Source organism: Rhinopithecus bieti, unplaced genomic scaffold, assembly GCF_001698545.2.
Source record: "Rhinopithecus bieti isolate Rb0 unplaced genomic scaffold, ASM169854v2 scaffold_63849, whole genome shotgun sequence".
Taxonomy (NCBI): domain Eukaryota; kingdom Metazoa; phylum Chordata; class Mammalia; order Primates; family Cercopithecidae; genus Rhinopithecus; species Rhinopithecus bieti.
Window position 1 is genome coordinate 74,039 of NW_016824220.1, and position 15,999 is coordinate 90,037.

Below are 15,999 nucleotides of genomic sequence, written 5' to 3' on the forward strand. Positions count from 1 at the left end.
TCCTGAGGGCAGCATGGGGGAAACCACCCTCACGATCCAATCATATCCTGCCTGGTCCCTCCCTTGACAGGTGGGGATTACAATATGTGATGAGATTTGGGTGGGGATGCAGAGCCAAAACATATCATAGTCTAAATCAAGATATTAAGAGTCCTTCTCTGAAAATGGTATTTCTACTTAATATAAAGTTCTGTGAATTTAATTTAAAATATCCCAACTAATACAACAGATGTGCCATAAATTATCCTTAAATAGGTACATTGATAGTGCTAAGAAAATTTAAAGATAAATCTCTGTAGTTTGTACAGAAATGAATAGAGGAAAAATAAGTAATAGACAAACCTTAATAAATGAAGGATTTAATTTGTTAAATTAATCATTTCATGAAGAAGAAATAATAGAACTTTATTAATCAATGGACTATTCCATTGGACTTATTTTTCATGTTAAGTAGGAAAAGAGGAACTGATTACAATTTTCAGGAAGCAAAAGAAACAGTAAATTTTGAAGAACTTTATGTGAGTTTTCACAGTCCATGCTGCTCCCTGTAACTCCTGGGACAAGTTGCAAAGTATTCTGTGCTGTTTCACACACAACTTTCCTTTTCATCTTTGAAATTAAGATTGTAAGCTCTATAAGGACATAAACCTATCTGACATAAACTTCCTAAAATAAATCTTGTTAATAGCTTTCATTAGGAAGTAAATTAGTACAAATAATAATAAGTTCTCAGAGGATATCAAAAGATTTTCAAAAATGCCAAATTCAGCCACAGACTAAATAAGAAGTAAATGGTAGGTCTTGGTTAACTTACAAAACAGTTAAATCATCTTAAGCCAAGGTGATTGAAATTTATGTTAAACTCTTTATATATATTATCTTAAGTAATTTTAAAATGTCTTGTGTAATTTTAAATGCATTTTAATAACATAATCTTATGTATGTTGTAGGTATTATCCCCAGTAAAAATTACTGGACATCATGTATCTTCAGCGTGTTCATCAGGAGTCACATACAGTATCAAATGTTGAATGTAGATTCCAAAGGTCTGCCATAATCCAAAAAAATAAGAAGTAAATTTAGTATCTACCTCAAGCATCCCAAATTCCCAGAATTAGTGAATAGATAATATATCCTCTCCTTTCCTCGTTACTCTATATATGTATATCCTGAAGCTGCTCCTGAGTCAAGGGAAGACTTCTCCTAATAAAAGATGGCTATCTTCCAAAAAGCATCCAAGTCATCATGTTCCCTTGTTATAATCACTATTTATAGAGAATTTTATCTATAACAGAGGTATACTGGGAAGATTTTTTGGTGAACTGTCATGCCTGAGAATTAAAATCAACATTCAACCAGAGTCAATGTTTCAAAGTTAAAATATAACCATCATAGAATGAAATTCTGCAATGTAGAAATAAATTTGAAATTCTATAAAGTAATTTAATTTTATTAGAAATTTATCATTAAAATACACTAGTCAAATTTTTAAAGTTTAACATAATTATGCAGCAACAAATTGCTCCTGTGTTCACTATCTTAAATACATGCCACACAAAATAGAAACTCACTTTCAACTGAGATCAGTAAAGATTCAAGATCTTGTTTTTTTTCTGACACCTCCAAGAGGTCTGTATGTAGATACTTACATAAGGTATGTCAGATTATGTAACCATTACCAAGTCATTAAGCCTTTCTTGTTTATTAATACAAAGTAAATTATCAATATAAAGAAACATACACTCTTTAAATCCTAGAAGTAAAGATTTCGGTTGATGGGGATGATGCAGTCTCAGGATGCAATCCTACAAACTGAAACTTTGCACATAGCTTCAAAAAATAGCATTTTAATATTAGATGCAGACTTAAAATTCATTTTAACTTATAGTTATTAATTCTATTATTTGTAGATATTTTGTATTTAAAAAACAGCAACCAATTTTCCATTCTTCTCATTCATCTGCTTAAGATATAAGGAATTCCCAAGTAGGATATTTGTCCTGAAACACCCATGATCAGGATAGAATTAAACAACTCACAATTAAATATAAATGGTAAAAATTATTTTGCTCACTACTGGGAATAATGAACATAGTGAATAATTCCAGAAACATTAGAATTGCAATATGATAGCTTTGAAAAATATCAATATAGCTAAAAATGCCCTTTACTGTACTTATTGTCATTGATATACAGGAATAGGTCCAGGGTGACCACGCTTGCATCTGATGACCATCTCACAGTGGCCATCAAATATCAAAGCAACAGTGGACAATTGATACTTCTAATCCAGATTATTTATCCAGGAACTTAAAGTTTTTAATGGAAAGAGAAAGAGACAGAATTATTTTGAGATGGGTCACATTAAAGTTCTGGCTCCAAAAAGAAGTCCCAGTGTCTCTGCTGGAAAGGTTTCTGGAACTGTCCTGGTGTCAACCTTTCCTAACGTCTCTGATCCCATTAGGCATCAATATTATCTCAATAAGTTCCATTTTGTTCTTGGCATCTGTTACTTTTGACTAAAACTACCTCAGAAGTAAAGATTCTATTACTGCCATTGCCCTTCTATTACTCGCATTTAAGTATTTCTTAATATTTAAATATGAAGTTGAATTTTTTCCAGTTATAAATAACTTGGAGGACACAACTAGTATATTTGAAATTGTACAATTTCAATACAGGAACAAGTAAAAATTGTCTTATCAAGTTTATCTTAATAATAAGTGCTCCAAAATTTATCTGTGGTAGTAGTAGACATGAAAATTCTCTAGGAAAGATGAAACTCTAGCAACAAATATTTCAAAACTTGTTTTGGAATGTGAACTTTTAAAAGATTTGAAGATTACACATAGGTTTTTGCAAGAATATAAAATATTTCTATGTTTTTAAAATGGAAACGTTTTCTTGATAGAAAGCCTCTTGCTTTTCAATACCCAAATTTCTGAGAATGTATTTATTTCTCAGTACAAAGGTTTCGGCCAATGGTAATATAGGAAAAAATTATATTTTAATCCCCTAAACTTTGTAAAACATTTTCATGAAAATGTTGCGCATGAAAATATTCAAGTTGCAATATAAAAATACACTTGATAGGCTGGCAGAGTCAGGCATAGATATGGCTGATGATCAGTACATCACAGTGTCATACACAAGGCGAACATACCATTNACAAATATTTCAAAACTTGTTTTGGAATGTGAACTTTTAAAAGATTTGAAGATTACACATAGGTTTTTGCAAGAATATAAAATATTTCTATGTTTTAAAATGGAAACGTTTTGTTGATAGAAATCCTCTTGCTTTTCAATACCCAAATTTCTGAGAATGTATTTATTTCTCAGTACAAAGGTTTCGGCCAATGGTAATATAGGAAAAAATTATATTTTAATCCCCTAAACTTTGTAAAACATTTTCATGAAAATGTTGCGCATGAAAATATTCAAGTTGCAATATAAAATACACTTGATAGGCTGGCAGAGTCAGGCATAGATATGGCTGATGATCAGTACATCACAGTGTCATACACAAGGCGAACATACCATTATGTCTTATCCTCTACCATTCTTTCAGCATGATCTTCTTTTTGACTAGTGCTGTGCAGTTAGTATTCACATTTTTTAAGAAAAATACTGGAGGAAATTTTAGAGAATTATAACAATTTAAGTGAAAAAACTGACTTAAATAGAAGAAAAGGTTTTTCTGCATACAAAGCATGTAATTGTTAAAAACCATGTCAATTGCTTTGAGATTAGAAGTTATGTTTTAATCAAATTAAATCCTAAACAAATAGTTCATTATTCTTACAAATGTTCATATTTCAGTTATACTCTAGGATTTGTTGGGATTTTAGGCTTTCTGTGTAATGTAGGTACATTTTTTCTAAAAGAATGGTGACAAGCTCTTGCTGGTATTCTCAAAAAGTATATTTATTTGAAAAAACAGTTATTTTTCTATAATTTAAATTATTCTACAGATAGAGGTAAAAAAAAGTTTCAAAAACATCCAGCATGAGACAGCATGTGATTCTTTCTCATTATTTTCAATGCAAATAAAGGTTAAAAGAGCATAGCAAAGCCAAAAAGGATTTATTCTAGAAACGCCAAAAAAAAAAAATGTTTGATATCAATTAAAAATCATATAAAATTCGGTCAAATAAAGATCTTCATATAATACAAGGAAGGCATTTTAAAAGTTAAACATCCGTATATAATTTTTAAAGGCAGAAACCTTATGCCTAATTGTGTAATAAGCATTCTTAGTAAAGTCATGAGTAAGACAATTGTTACCACTTTATTTTAAATTGTTTGAATGGTACATCAATGTAATTAAACAAGAAAATTAAGTGAGAAGCAAACTTTTTATTATGTGCAGTGATAGTTTGAATACTTGGAAACAAAAACAATTGAAATTAAAATGAGAATACCTGAAGATAGCATACTATAAAAATAAAAATCCTTCATTTACACAAATAATAACAATTTAGAAAGTATAACAAAAGGGGCCGGGCACGGTGGCACACGCCTGTAATCCCAGTACTCTGGGAGGCCGAGGAGGGCAGATCACAAGGTCAAGAGATCAAGACCATTCTGGCCAACATGGTGAAACCCCATCTCTACTAAAAGTACAAAAATTAGCTGGGCATGGTGGCATGCGCCTGTAGTCTCAGCTACTCGGGAGGCTGAAGCAGGAGAATTGCTTGAACCCAGGAGGCAGAGGTCGCAGTGACCGTGCTACTGCAATCCAGCCTGGCAACAGAGCGAGTCTCTGTCTCAGAAAAAAAAAAAAAAAAAAAAAAAAAAGAAAAGAAAAGATAAGAAAAGAAAAGAAAGTATAACAAAAAGAAAGATCTTTTGCATAAGTATAAAAAATAATTTTCTTATTTCTGAGTAAATCGATCCAGAAATCAATATAACTGTATGGAAGTAAACATTAAAATTCACTTAAGTATTGTAAATGATTTGAATAAATGAAAAATACACTGTTTTCTTGTATTGTCAAATTCAATATCGTATAGATTCAGTCCTTCAAAATTAACACATAAAATTAATATATTCTAAGTAAAAACACCAACATATACCTCAGAGTTCTTGTTCCTTTTCTATGCTTTATAAACAAAACAAGAAAAAATAAATCTAAAAGTCACTTGGAAAAATCACCATATAAAATACTACCTCCGAAATGTGAATGTGTAATTAGTGAAGACTCTTCCAGTAATACATTAAAATATATTGAAAAGCTACTATAATAAAACAATGCAATTCAAGTCCAATGATTGGTACAAATTAATAAATCAATACAGTAGAATAGATCATACAGAACAAGACTCTAGTGCACATGAGGATTTAGTATGTGATGAAATGGTCTCATACTACTCAGGACATTTAGTGTTATAAGTGAAAGAAACACAACTCAAACTGGTTGCTATGGCTTTAATGTTTGTGTCCCACCCAGTCGGCCCCTAAATTCTTATGTTGAAACTTAATCACCAATGTGATGGTGTTAGGAGTTGAGGCCACTGAGAGGTGAGTAAGTCATAAGGGTGGGGCCCTCATAAATGGGATTAGTGACTATTTTAGTCCATTTTGCATTGCTACAAAGGAACACATGATGCTGGGTAATTTATAAAGAAAAAGGATTTATTTTGGCTCATGTTTCTGTAAACTGTACAAGAAACACAGTGCTGGCTGCTGTTTCTGGTGAGGGCCTCAGAAGCTTTCAACCAGGTGGAAGGCAAATAGGAAGCAGAGGTGTTATGAGAGAGCAAGAGAGAAAGGAGGTGCCAGGTTCTTTTAAATAACCTCTCTCCCATGAACTAATAGAGAATTCACTCATTACCAAGGGGACAGCACCAAGCCATTCAAGAAGAATATGCCCTCATAATCCAACACCTCATTAGGCCCCACTTCCTAAATTGGGAGTCACATTTCAACATGAGATTTGGAGAGGACAAAGATCCAAAGATACCAGTAGTCCCCAGAGAGGTGTGTTGATCCTTCCAGTACATGAGGACACAGCTAGAAGGTGTCACATATAAACCAGAAAACAGGCTCTCACCAGACACTGAATCTGTTGTCACCTTAATCTTGGACTTTCCAGTCTCCAGATTTGTAAGAAATAGACTTGAGCTGCTTGTAAACTACCTAGTCTGTGACATTTTGTTATAGAAGCCCAGATAGACTAAGACATTGGTTTAAGTAAAAGGAGAACTTTATTGGCTAGTAAAGCCATACCATGCGAATGCAAGATTTACAGCTATATCAATGGATATCAGGGGTTATTTTATCTGTGATAGTCTCTAGTGATTGTCACACTGCCTGGCAGAGAGAAAACAAGCAAAAAAATGTTTGTTAACTGAATGCACAGACTAAGGTGCAGCCTAGAATCCAGTATCAGGAATTGGGATGGAGAATGCAGTGATACATAAGTAAAGTGGAACTTGATGCTCAGTCTCAGACAGTCATGAAACTAGAAGCAAAATTGTGTCCAAAATTTTTACTGCCACATAAGAAACACAAAATTGAGAGTGGAAGAGGAGAAAACACTAAATAAACTCTTGGTCAGACTTTGGGCATAGAATTTAGGGGAAGGGGTGCAAGTATACAGGTATACGGGGTGAAAACTAATTTATGAAGTGACAGAGCAAAGTGCAGTTTGGAGAGTAAATTGTATATATAAGCAAATAAAAAATACAGAAAATAAGTTAAAATGTCAAATGCATGTATTCAAAAAAAAAAAAAAGCTTATGATTTAATAAGAGAACTTTTAAAGAGATCTATTATTTACTAAATTCTTTCTATGTTCCAGAGAAATTTCTAAGAAATTTAGCAATCAAGAATCACTTGAACAGATCAACCATGTTATTATCCTCATTTTATGGGTGAGAAACTAAAACTCAGAGAGGTAAGCAAGTTGTATGAGATCACATAGTAAATAAGCTGAGATTCATGCTGTAGCTCTCTGACTCCAGAGCCCATATACATAAACTCTACACTAAACCTAATGTGTATGAATACATTTGAAATGAGAACTAAATGCATTAGAAATATACATTAATTTTAAATGAATATGCTATATATATTTATGTGTGTGTGTGTATCACATCACAACACTGCATACAAGCTTTCATATTCCATTATTGTTTTAAATCAAATTTAATCTTCTTCGAACTTCCACCTGCCTGGATGGTAAGAAATTCAGTGTCACTCATTTTGAAGTCTCCTCACCACAATAGATCCACAGGATAATATAAAATTTCTGGACAAGTGTCACAATAGAAAAGCAGGGAACATTCCTGGTCTATACTCCAAGATTGCTGCCATCTTGATTATTGCTCCCTTGGCCACATTGATGCTATTCTGAAATTCTGATAGCTACTGTCTGTCTGATAGACCCTGAGGCTTCAGACTGACTGATAGTTACCTCTTAAATGTCTTTCTATTCATCGCAGACTCAGCCCTAGAAACTTTTATGACTGCTTTTAGGTTTTAGCATCTACAACTGCAAGAGAAGTCTGCATGAAATATCTAACTTCCCTACTTGCAAAGTAAAGTAAGTACCCCTTATGCTTTCTTGAATCTTAGACAGCTGCATCTGAAATGGTCTTCTTTGTAGTTGAGCAGTATGCTTTACAGTCTTGTGTTAGGTTCAGACTTCCCTTAGGAGACTTCAGTTCTGTAGTGCATAGTGTAAGCCACTGCAAAATGGTGGATAAAGGATTGCCCGGATACCAAAGTGTTGGGATATCAAGGATCTTGTGGAAGAGCATCCACATATAGATTAATGGAACACACGAAACAACAATCAAGTCTTCGGTTGGTATATTAAGTGTCCATCTGCCCCAGCTGGCAGAGTCTGAAATTGGGTCACTAAAATCATCTCTTTCATGCCTGACTCCCTCTCTCCTGGAGTGAACAACCACTTCCCCTTCATTTTCTTCTCTAATGAGATTTAAAGTTGAAAACAGTTGAACAGTTGAAGGGAGGGGTTCAGTTTCCACCAGGCTGAGCTCACAGTGGAGAGTTTACTCAGAGCAGCCCCTCCCTATGTTTGCTCCTGCTGGGCCTGGGCCATACTCCCTGGGTCTATGGCTCCTCTGGCCAAGGCCAAGTCTCCAAAGCCTCTAGCCTCAGAGTCAACATAGAAACTTTCAACCAGCCCTCTGGATGGTATATTAAAAACTGACCTGAACAGAAGCTTATTCTAAACTACTGAGACATTCAGCCATGGCACTGAATACTTTTTGAGATTCAAATAGACTCAAACTCAAGACTTTAACCCCATTTCATCATTGTTTGTATTTCAGGACCCCAGACACTTTCCATTCTTCTAGTAGTGAATCTTCTCCAAATGGACTTCTCAATCAACCCAAAGTTTCATCCCCTTCAAAAAACAGATTTTATGGGATTTATCATTTCACTGGCAGTGTAGTTTTCCCTTATCTTAAAATTTCAGCCCATATTTAAATGACATTTAAGCTAGGAGCAATATGGAAGTTTCCATAAAATAAAACAAAGGTCTCCAACTCATTTGATCTGAATTTCTGTCAGAAATGCAGTTTTCATTATGACTCTTTATACAAATTTTATGTATTTATAGGTGTATATAGGTATATAAAATATATGTAATAAAAATAAAACAATACAGAGTCCTATTCTATGTGATGCAAACAGATATTTTCATTTGATTTTTTTTAAATGCCTGTGGTGATTTTCCAGATTGATTTCATGACTCACAAAGGAGCCGCAAAAATAATTTGGAAAACACTCCTGAAGGACACTGAGGGCATTGGCTAGTAGGTATTCGTCTCTCAGATGGAGATGATTAAGTCATTTTTGAAATTATAAGTCTGAGATAGGGGACTTAAATATCTTCTTCCCTATTCGTCATTTCTCAATAGTCTCTTGCGAATAACAAAGTTATTTATTGAAAAAGGCTAATTTCTCTTCCCTTAATGAACATTCTGCCAATCACTATGTATATGCTACCAGTTTTAAAAATATTTAGTAAGCCCCATTCACACTAAATCTCATATCAGATCACTGGTATTCCCCAAATCCACAGGGTTTTATGGGAGTTCCCACTATTCATTAATTCTCCAACATAGCAAAAATCATTATCTGAAAATTAACAACCCTAAATTCTAAGCATTTTAGTCTTCCTCATAAATATATATTTCATAAACTTTTATAATAGTGCCCAAATTGTTTCATGTATAACTGTTATTAATTTTACCCCCATAATATTCAAGTTTAAGGAATTTCATTTTGATTCACTATGTTAAATCAAATATCCTCCAAGCTTCTAAATACTTACTGACAATAAGTTCAATTCAGTCAATATTGAGACTCTCTCATTAAACATTAAAAACTCCTGAGTTTATATAATGCCTAAAAAATAGTTCATCATGATTTTCTTCTTGGCCTTGCTCCTTTAGCTTCTCACTGCTGCAATTGAGCAGTGATGTTGACTACCTTTTAGGCACTGGTTTCCTCTGAGTTTAACCAAATTCAGATATTCATGCCATTCCAGTTCTCTGCACTGACCTTCATCTAAAAGCACACAGCAGTCTTGTAACCCACTCCCAGTTTTGGGCAATGTATGCCATCTGGACGCACTTTTCCACAGCAAGCTGAAATGCCAAAGCTCCTTTTGTAAATCTCAGGTAATCAAAATCAAACCCTTGAACTAGTCACACCTGCTCCCACTAAAAAAGGACTTTCACTGCCTATCTCTCTGAAATAATCTCGCCTTTAAAAAATGTTGTTCATTTCCCTTTTGAATGTATTACTTACTTGGGGGAATGCAGACTTTAAAAAATATTAATATAATGAGGATTTCTGACTTTTAGGGAGCAGGGAAGGTGTGGAGAAAGAAGATGCTTTATTCTTCCTTGGTGAGAGTCTACAGCAGTAATGAAATCTGAGACACCAGTTCTCTCTCTCTCTCTCTCTCTCTTTGTGTGTGTGTGTGTGTGTGTGTGTGTGTGTGTGTGTGTGTGTGAGAGAGAGAGAGAGAGAGAGAGAGAGAGAGAAAATGAGGTGGAAAAAGAGATTCTTGTTACAAATGCACTGTAAGCACTTAAGACTATCCTCTTTTGAGGGTTAGGGGAAGGAAGCTTATTAAGGTAGCACTGGAAAAAGTTACACATACTCTTTGTGAGCACTTTACTTTCCATTTCTTTCATTAGAATAAATATGAGATGAGATTATCATTTATTAACTTAATTTCTAAAATTGCATGACCACTGAATAAACACAAGTTTGGAAAAAATAAAATAGAGCATATGAATTAATACCAGGAGAATCATTCTAAAAGTATGCTTTCTATTATCCCAGAGGGAAAGAGTGTTTATATTTTTGAAGAACCATAAGCATTTGGGATTTAACCACCTTTGCATCCAGGAAATTTCAAAAGTAGGCTTAGTTTAGATTAGGAAAACCACAACAATAAATAGGATGGCACTCAATCTTGTGTTTTCATCATGTCCAGGGAAAGCACAGTCCTGACAAGAGAAAGAATTGATGAGAAAAAAGGAGAGTAGATGAGCAAATGAGTTATTTTCCCCTCTTTGACTGAGCAGAAATATTACTAGTGATATCATATCTAATAGAGAAGTATTACATTATCAATTTCAGGATGGTTATTGATTTTTTTTCCATGAATGGCATAGAGGTAGACTTAAATTATTTTTGGTTACATTATTATTCTTACTACCATGTGTATAATAATGGTGAAAATAAAATATAGTCATAGAGTTTTCCTCATTTTATTGAACAAGGGAGAGAAAGAGAAAAGAAAATTGAACATTCAGGAAACAGAAAATTGAAACTTTTCTTTTGTTTGCCCTAGCAATTCCAAGATCTAATTGACTCCATCTTCATTTTGGTTGTTTTATTTTCATTTTAAGGTTAGCTTTGTGGTGGTTTTTTCCAAGTTTCAATTTCGGCTTAAGAATGCTCAGTATTTTAAAATGATCAGTTCTAAAGTTATTAAAAGCACATTTGATTTTACTATGGATGACCAAATTTTTATGTATGTGTGTACATGTACACAAACATGAATGAAGAAAAAAATGAAAGAAAAGGAGAAAAAAGCAGGGAGGAAGCTTATCTTAGAATGTGAGTGTTAAGAGGCACAATTATTCATATGAGTACTTTAGTTCTTTTTTGAGTTTACGTTAAGTTTGCTAATAGTTTTTCTAAGTTATTTTGCAGTAATAAACAACCCCAACAATCTTAGTGGCAACAATCTTACAGCAACAACGGTTTATTTCTTGCACATGTTACTCATCCTTCACTGTTCAGTTGCGGCTTTGCCTCTTATTGTCTTCACTGCTGGACCAAGGCTTAAAGAACAGCCCTAGTTTGATCTTATGAAAGAAGAAAAGCAATGCTGCAACCATGCAATGAATACTCTACAGGCTTCCAGTGAGCAATGCTATGCATCACTTTTACTCCTATTTCACTGGTCAGAGCTACTCATATGGCCAAGGCATTCTGTAAATAAGGCATGAATGAAGCAGAAGTAAGACTCTCTCAGGAAGGAGCATTGCACATCACATGGCAGTGGGCAGTGATGTATTCACTCTCTCCAAGTGTGAGAGTAAGCAATTCCAAATAACAGTGCCATCTATCTCAGAGTCCTTGCCAATATCTTATTCCTTATAAATTTTATATAAATTTTATTCTAGAGTGACTTAGAATGAGACAACTTGGGTCTCACTTTACTCCATTAAAAGCATGCTGTTGGCTGGGCACAGTGTCTCATACCTATAATCCCAGAACTTTGGGAGGCCAAGGTGGGCAGATCACTTGAGGCCAGGGGTTTGAGACCAGCCTGGCCAACATGGTGAAACCCCTTCTCTACTAAAAATACAAAAATTAGGTGGGTCTCATGGCGCATGCCTGTAATTCCAGCTACTTGGGATGCTGAGACAGGAGAATCGCTGGAACCCAGGAGGCAGAGATTACAGTGTGTCAAGATGGGGCCACTGCACTACAGCCTGGGTGACGGAGTGTGATTCTGCCTCAAAAAAAAAAAAAAAAAAAAAAAAAAAGCATACTGCTAGGTTGAATCTCTCTATTTTCTGTTTCCTTGTAACTCAATAAGAGAATAATAGAAAGGAAAAGGAAGATAATTCCAGTATCAAAAAGTTTCAGTTAGAGAACTTTTATTTACAAACCAAAGACTATTTCTGCTGCCAGTTTGCTATGAGTTTCTATAACCCATTGAATGAAATCTTCAATATTACATGCATAGGTAGATAATACATAGCAGGAACATAACTCTCAACCAAGTTGTTTTTTCTCTTTTCTTACTTGTTGAAGACGGTCACCGGAAAATACTCCAGAGCACATATATTAGACCAAGAGGGGCTCTGAGCCCCAGTATCTCCTTTTTACCTAAAAGGAAGTGTTATTGGGTTTCCCTCCGATACTCCAGAGAGAAATAATCAGTCATCACTAGTAATACCAATTGCTCTCATCTGCGTCGATCACCAGCCGGGGGTAAAAGGAAGCAATTTTACCAGCACTCACTTCGTTCCAGTGAAGGAGGAAAATGGAAACGGAAAGTTCTTACCAATCTGCAAATAGAAGTATGGACATTTCTTCACTTTCAGGGGACATTCAGGTTCGGTTTTCCCTTTTTCTTCTGGAAGAGTAAGACCTAAATATAATTCAGAATGTGGAAGAGAGAAGAATGAGATTTCTCCTTGTATATGAAGAGAAGAAATATGAGGGTCATATGAGAATTGTAGCTGTTGAGGCAGACTATAGACAAGTTGCCATGGCAATGACCCCTTGATTTTCGCCTTTCCTAACCCTGTACCTCTCTGAACCATATCTTTTCAGAGTTTTTGTTCTTTTCCCTATTTGGTTACAAGTATTGTGGTTGTGATAAGTAAAGTTAATTTTATTTTTTCTCTATGCTGTCGGTATAAAGACATAAAGAAATAATATGCTAAGTCATTTTGTGATATTTGAGCTAGAAGTTTTCAGGTAAAAGATTTAAAAGTAATGAAGCTACTAAAGGCATTCATTTATACGTATCACTTGCTATTCCAATTAATGGGATACTGAGAAGCAGCTTAAAGTACATGTTGTAAATAACATATATATCAATCCTGAAATAGACATACATAGCTTCAAATATTTTACAGCATTTCAACAAACACGGCACACAAACGATTACAATTTAAGGGCTTTCTAAATATAGGCTTTCAAATTAACAATAAACTGTAATTTAGTAATTTTGAACAATGAATACAGCTTGTCAGGAATACAGAAAAGCATTTATTCAGAATAAATAATTATTGCCCAATCTATTAGACATGCTGTCTGCATCAAAACTATTATTTCTTTGCAACTGTACTATTTGCTAATATGATAGGACTTAATTCTATCTGAATTAAAATATTACATACCCTTTCTATAACCCAATTTTTGGATATCTAAGTATATGGTGTATTTCTTCATGTGGCTCAATTTTTAGTTATCTTTAAAATAAAATATATTTTATAAAAATGATACAAATCAATTTTTTATTTTATATATTGTATATTAAGTATATAACAATAAATTGCATAATTAATAAAAATATCTAATAAAATGATTATTAAACATTATTTCATATTTTTTAACTTTATAAATTTCTCTTAAGCTGTAAAACTCTACTCCCACTCAATAATGCCATCATTTTGGNTAAAATAAAATATATTTTATAAAATGATACAAATCAATTTTTTATTTTATATATTGTATATTAAGTATATAACAATAAATTGCATAATTAATAAAATATCTAATAAAATGATTATTAAACATTATTTCATATTTTTTAACTTTATAAATTTCTCTTAAGCTGTAAAACTCTACTCCCACTCAATAATGCCATCATTTTGGTTAGGTACTTTTATAATTGTACCTTTGGTTAGGTAATGTATAATTTCTTTGGATGAAAATCTAAAACTTTAGAGTTTTGCTGGAGGGTTCCAGGTTATTTAATATTGGTTCATTTCAACTGGATAAAATGTCAGTTCTCTAGGTTCCATTTTTATCTCCAAATAATAAAAAAATGTGGCAGTGATATACATATTTTATAGCTTCCTTGAGTAGTAAGAGTGTTCACCCTGAGACAAAGAGGATGCAGATGCAGAAGGAGTATAAGAAGCATTCCCTAGTCATTTCAGATTTAGATACTGTTTTTTGGAAAAAGAATATGGAAAACCACAAGAGAAACAAGGCAAACTTTTAAAAATAACATTGTTTAACAGCATATTTATGTTTTTAAAATATAATATATTATGTGCTATAATATTCCCAATAAAATGTTAATGACCCTTAAAATTGTGCAATAGATTTGCTTTGCTTTGTTTCCATTCTACTTTTCTTCTACACTGTTCTTCTTTATCAGTATTGCCTGAAGAAATTAAATTTTGTGCTCATAATAGTCTCATCATGCTAATACTGTTACAATTATTAACAAGATACCACCATGTTAGTAACCACCAAAAGGCTTTTGCACATAAAATAAGATAATCACTAGCACCTTTTGTACCTTTTATAAATTTTGTAAGCAATTAATATTCTTTTAATTATTAAATAATTATTCTTACAGCTAAAATGTGTACATTTCAACAAGTGATGTAGCGGCAATTAGATATCTGTCACCAAAACAAATACACCTTGAAATAAAACCTCCACTTTATAAAAGTTCACTCAAAATGAACCAACAGTTTTATCATAAGATATAATATTATAAAGCTTTTAGAAGACAATGAAGGAAAAAATCTTTGAGGTAGAAGATTAGGCAGAGTTCTTAGACATGACAAAATGCAATCACTAAAAGAATAAAATAGATAAACTGGACTTCATTAAAGTTTTTTTCTCTACAAAATCTCTGTAGAGAATATGAAAGACAAGCTAAAACCTGGAAAAAATATTTGTAAACCATACTTAAAATATATAAAGCACTCTCTAAGTGTTAAAAAAAAAAAAAGCTTTTAACTATCTAATTAGAAAATGGCAAAAGACATTAATAGAATTTTCAACAAAGAGAATATATAGATGGAAAAAGTACATAAGAAGATGTTCAAAATCATTAGCCATTAGGGAAATACAAATTAAAAAAAGTTGACCATCACTATGTTTATAATAAAACAGTTATAATTAAACATAGTGAGATTATCAAATTCTAATAAGGATACAAAGAAACTGTTTCTTTTATACATTGCTGCTAGGGGTGTAAAAGAGTACAGCTACTCTGGAAAATAGTTTGGCAGTTTTTTATAAAACCACACACACTTATCAGATGATCCACTAATTGCATTCCTACACATTTATCCCAAAGCAATGAAAACTTATCTTCACATAAATGTTCATAGCAGGTTTATCAATAATAACCAAAAACTGGAAAAAAAATTCTTCAACAGGTGACTGGTTGAAGTTACTGTGGTACCTGGATACAGTGGAATACTACTCAGTAATACGAAGAAACAGTGAGTTACACATGCAAACATTTTAATGAATCTGAAAGGCAGTAATACAAGCCAATCTCAAAAGGTTACACATTCTAATTCTACTTATGTCTTTTGCATTCTTGAAATGACAAAATAAAATGTCTTGAAAATAAAGAACTTATAGAAGTAAAATAGATTAGCAATTACCAGGGTGTTTGCATCCATTGTCATGCCCTTCACACATCTCACCACGTATTCAAGTGTCGCTCTCCCTTGTGCCAGTCTGTGGGAGAAGAATAGCCAACACTGTGGAGCAAGAGTTTCACCTGGATCCTTCTTCCCTACAATACACAAGCCTAAACCACCGAGGGAAGAGCAGCAAATGAGATTCCTTACTGCTTAGGGCAGGACATGATCTTTGAGAAAGACACAACCTCAACAGCCAAGGACACAAAGCCTACCTAAGACAAGCCAGGACAACAGAAAACACAAAAGTATAACCGTCTATCCCCACCCTTGCCCCTTTTGGATCAGCTTTCAGG

At 33.4% G+C, this 15,999-nt stretch overlaps 1 long non-coding RNA gene across 1 annotated transcript; it reads right to left on the minus strand.

Moving 5' to 3' along the window:
• Window positions 1-782: 782 nt before the first annotated feature.
• LOC108522100 (uncharacterized) lies at window positions 783-15,742 on the minus strand. Its single transcript, XR_001883366.1, has 3 exons — window positions 15,665-15,742; window positions 12,580-12,666; window positions 783-1,048 (listed from the first exon to the last, which is right to left on the minus strand). It is a non-coding gene; the product is annotated as an uncharacterized LOC108522100 (long non-coding RNA).
• Window positions 15,743-15,999: the final 257 nt, after the last annotated feature.